The sequence below is a fragment of the Corylus avellana genome, chromosome 5 (assembly GCF_965113065.1).
Source record: "Corylus avellana chromosome 5, dhCorAvel1.hap1.2, whole genome shotgun sequence".
NCBI classification, from domain to species: domain Eukaryota; kingdom Viridiplantae; phylum Streptophyta; class Magnoliopsida; order Fagales; family Betulaceae; genus Corylus; species Corylus avellana.
The window spans coordinates 11,274,494-11,280,092 of NC_142494.1; positions in this window are offsets into that span (position 1 = coordinate 11,274,494).

A 5,599-nucleotide genomic window follows, 5' to 3' on the forward strand; every position below is an offset into this window, starting at 1 on the left:
TTCTCTTTCCACGTGTTGCCTTCTACGCGATCCTTGCTCGGGTGTACAAGTTTATGGGACAGGTGTCAAATATCGGGTGGTTATTCCTTTTGCGTCTTTTGAGATATCCTCCATAGGTCATTTTAATTTTGACAAGGCGGCGAGATCATCATTCCTCGCATTTAATGCTCTTTCACCTCAACCAAGGCTTCCTCTTTATAAGTGATCTTCGTCTTCCTCCTTTCTGTTGATTTTCTCGCATTTTTCAACGTTACAGACTCTCAAAATTTCCTTGTTTCTCTTCTAGCACCCATGTCTTCTTCCAAACAATTGCATCCCACTGATGAGGAGCATTTTGCTGGTTATTCTCTTGAGGCTCCTTTAATTCGTCGGACCGATGGCTCTTCTTCAAGGGGTCGTCCTTTTGTAGAGGTGCTGCCTTCGACTCTAGGGCATCTTTATGCCTGGATTTTCCTTGTCAACAGAGGTCGTGTTTCATGCCGACTGACGAGAAGGTACTCCGGCATAATTATGAGATTCCTTCTTCTATACAACTTCACTTTCTCGATAATTCTACGGGTATGGTGAATGGTCCTAGAGACGTGTGCGTTTATGAGCGCATGTTCTAAGCCAGGATTCTCTTACCCTTTTCTCCTATTATCAGATAGCTGCTATCTTACTCGGGAGTTGCTCCAGGGCAATTGATGCCCAATGGGTGGCGCTATTTTATGGCTACTTTCTTGTTGTGGCCCACCATTTTTCCGGGAAGTCGATGTCAATTTCGGAATTTTTCAACATATATGGTCCTCACTTTTATCCAAATACCGAGACAATGACTTTCTTGGTTCATGGAAAGAACCAATTTATTGAGTTTTGTTCTACTTATTCAAACAACAAACATTGGTCGAAACAATTTTTCTATGTTTCCGGCAAATGGGAGGCATCTCCTTCCGAAACTCTACCACTAGAGCATGCCATTCCTTGAAATTGGGGTAATCCTTGGGTGATTTGTAAGTGCTTTCCCTTCCTTTCCTTGTTCTTTCGGCTTGACTCTTTTTTATATGTTCCCTAAAAGAATTTTTTCTTTTAGTAGGGGAAGAGTGTCCCAAGCTTGACTTAGACTCACGGTGTCGAGTTGATCATATACTTGCTTTTTCTTTGCTTCTCGAGAATGAGGCTTGGATAACTTTTGGAGCTATTGTTACCTATTCCACTCTTCGTGAACACTTGAGATATTAGATCCCGGCTAACATAGTTTTATGGGACCGTCGGGGAAAGCCAAAGAAACCGGTTCCACCGTCTGATAAGGTGGCTCAAAAATCTCCTGCCCGGGCTTAAGGCAAGAAACCTGGGCATACAAAGTTTGCGTTCAAACAGATAAGCCTGTTGTCACCAAGGCTTCTGCTTCAAAGTTTCTCGCACCTCAATCTTCAACATGTTCTCGGGATGGTGCTTCATCTGCTTCTGCTGCTGAGACCTACCTCTCGGCTTTGAAAAGAAATGCAAATAAGGGTGAGGGCATCGTAGATGAGGTTTTGAAGAAAGCAAGGATAGAGAGATCCCAACAACTCTTGAGCTTGGTAAAGTCTACTAGTTGTTGCTTTGCTCCAGCTAGGCAGCTACCTTTGGGGAACGTTGTTCTCTCGTCACTTCACCTCAACCTCCTCAAAATGAAAGTGTGGCTCCTTTAGAAGTTATCTCATTGCGCATACATCCTCAGGTGGTTGACGCGATAGATTCTGAATCTCGGGCAACTCAGGGAGAAGTCCCTGCTGCTGGTGTGCCCGATACTTCTATTATGGAGTCAGACTCTCCGTCTTCTCCTACCGAGCTTGAGAATCAAGCCCCCGTGTATAGGGGACAACCGATTAGGGGCCATTCTGGGAGAAGGTCGCCTTTCATTAAATCTTTGGCGAAGGGTTTGAAGGGGAATCCCTTGGCAGCTATCCCCAAATTGCTGCGTGAAGATTATACTCGAGGGGAGGGGAGACTTACTCCCAAAATGTTTGTTGACAAACTAATTCATCATCACTTTTCAGTAAACTCTATGACATCAACCTTCATCATCACACAACTACCCTGGTTTGTTTGCCTAGTTGTTAACTTTACCAAGAATCTTATCATTTGCAAGTCTTCTAGTTCTATACATCTGGCAATTATTAACATTAACACCCCACTTATCTTTGACTTCCCCAAGGATTGCCTTTAAAGGCATGTTAGGTTGTGCTCTAAACTTGTCAATCAGTTTGTCAGCAATCCATGCAGATTTGACAATAGAATTCCTATGCCTCCTTGTATAACTGTGTGTTGGGCCGTAATGATCTAATTTCAAATGAGTCATCATCTTTATATTTACGACCATACACCCTATACCTACAACCTGGATCCCTGCATACCACAATACATTTGGCCATGCACTTCTTTTTAAACCTTATATCCTTTCCATTTTTTAAATTGTTCTCTCTAATAGCTTCTCTAATGACTTTGATTGAGGGAAATTGCTGCCGAGTACTCAACTGTGGGTTTTGCATGTTAGTTTGTTGAAACTCTGTTCGCCTAGTTACACATGTGGCAAGAGATGAAATCTCAATCTCCTCATCACTTATGGGAGGAGATACAAGAATGTCACTTCGTATCATATCTGAGTTTGCATCATCATCAACCTCATCACCATAGCCTTTACCCCTTCCATTAACTTCTTCAACTCCCTCTGCATTTGCATTTTGATTACCACCCTCCTCCTCCTCCTCCTCCTCATCACCCCCCTCCACATCATCATTATCCTCCTCCTCATCCTCAGACTCATTACCCTCCCCATCACCCTTAACACCGCCCTCCTCAACATTGCCCCCTTCCATTGATGGCCCAGGAACGTTGTTATCTTCATCAAACAAGTCCAGTTCTAACACCTCGTCCCAATAAGGATCATCTTGATCAATCCTACTATGCCCACCATGTTCACCATCATTATCATCAGTATCTTCCTCATATTCCTCATCACTAACTATAGGCTCATCAAATGAAACAAGGTAGAACTTAATAACTGGTACCCCTATATGTTTTACAACCATTTCCAACACATCATGGTCTGATGAAATTAATTTCAAACCATTTTGGATACTACTACGTGGGTGTAAGTAATACACTAGATTCCCTGACTTGTATCCATACGTTTTAACTATACCCTCAATCTCAAAAAAGGACAACTTGTTCTCGTCAAACTTCTCATCATACACATCTACATCACCACCCACATATGTGCACATAAACCCCTTATTTATCTTACCCCCATAATGTACATCGAATACAAACTCCTGAATAGTCATCCTAACAATAAAAAAAATAAACAAAATAAACAAATCAATAAAATATTAACATGTTTTTCATACTGCCAATAAATAAAGATTCAGTATAGCATACGAATGCAACCAAGAAAGTGGATGTGTAACTGACCACCAATCAAACTTAAGTAAATATTAGAGTCTTAGTTATTAATAAAGTCTTACTTATTATTATTCCTTAATATGAGTGTTTGAGGTCTATTTCACATATATGATAATTAATTAATTTAAGTTAAATCAATAGGTTTGACCTCTATTTCAAACACTCAACTTACCACACATATGAACTTAAATAAATTTGAATAAGTTTTCACATGGGGCATCATGAATTATTTGTGGTAAGATACGTTGTTTATGTTGTTTTTAGTATAGCATGTACATACTGCCAATGAAATTGATTAAACAGTCAAATGCACATGTATGAGTACAAGAGATGAAACCTAAAATGGGGGCACATCCGGGGACCACATGTATAATAAGTCATTAATTAGTCTAAAAAGTAGGGGTACATCCAAGTATCACATTAGAAATATGATGCCTCAATACATCATTTCAAAATAGAAAACAACTTTTCAAAGCATATAACATCTGTAGGGACCACACAACCCATCAACCATAAACCAACAAAACTACATTATTAAATGGGTTGCTGTGTAAAAAAACATACATAAAACAAATGTACCAGACATATAACAGACATGCAAACAAACCCCCAATATGCGTGAAAGGAAACAAATCCCCAATAAGTAGACAAACAAACAAACATACATATAAGGGGAAAATCCACTTTACCCCCCTGAAGTTTCAGGGGTTTTTCAATTTGAACCCCAAAGTTTCAAAATTTGCAATGTACCCCCCTAAAGTTACAAAAATTGTCAATTTAAACCTTCTGTTAGTATCTGCCGTCAAAGTGGATGGAAAACGTCTCACGTGCATATCATGTGAGCTTTTTTAGCCTGCTTTTCCAAGTTTGCCCACAATATTGATATCAAAATTACAAAATTGCCCTCAGTGAGCATAAAGGCGTTTTTTTCTTTTTCTAGCAGCCGAGTGGACCCATTTTGCACCCCACCTTGTCTTCTTAACTCCAACACACACGCACACACCATGACAACAAGGAAAAAAGAAAACAAGTCGTGCATTATATACAACAAAAGCTAACCCAGGATGTTGCGTCTTTCTTAAATACGTGCGATGGAGGCCCAGTTTCATCACGCTGCTCTTGTAATAGAACTGAAGTATGACACCGTCGTGCTGTAGAAGAGCTTAGCATAGAGGTAACAGCAGGAGCTGCTTGCTCATGAAGCATCAAAACTGCATAATTAAGAGCACAAACACTTATGACACATGAAAACTCAAACACACAGATAACTCTGGGCAACCCAAAGAAGTTAAACAAGCTTGAACATTTACAGGAAGAGACACTTGGAAACTCACTCACTAATAAAAACAAGTCTGTCAATAGAGCCAGCAATACAATAAATTAGACAAACTTCTTAAATGAATGGACAAAACATCAAACATTAACAGCACGTCTAAACTACTTCCTTGCTAAATCTAAATTCACCACTGCATTACATTTTATAGTCATCTTGAATGAAGACACCACAAAAAAATAGTAACGGGTCTTGTGCTATCAAATTAACATTACTAGTAATATTCATTGTAAGACAAAACAAATTAAGTACATAACAACATTTGGAACAATCCCAATTCCAAAAGAGAAACGATGATGACCACTGCCATTCACTATGGTTTTTGAAAGAAATAAAAGCTGACCTGAAGTAGAAGAAGAAGACGAAGAGGAGGAAAGACAGTTTCTAAGGTGGCTTCCTAGAGGAAACGATGACGCTGAAAAGAGAAAATTCCTTCCAGCTTCCATGGATTAACTCTAGAGTCTCTGTCTGTATGGCTCTGCACTCTAACGAGCTGCTTATCCTCAAGTCAAGGCTCTCAAAAGAATGTTTTTTGTTTGTGGATAGACAAGCGGTGATGGAATGGATGAGGTTGTTGCTGCTGTCGTGGTGTGTGCGTGTGTTTTGGAGTTAAGAAGACAAGGTGGGGTGCAAAATGGTCCACTCGGCTGCTAGAAAAAGAAAAAAACGTCTTTATGTTCACTGAGGGCAATATTGTAATTTTGATATCAATATTGAGGGCAAACTTGGAAGAGTAGGCTGAAAAAGCTCACGTGATATGCACGTGAGACGTTTTCCATCCACTTTGACAGCAGATACTAACAGAAAGTTTAAATTGACAATTTTTGTAACTTTAGGGGGGTA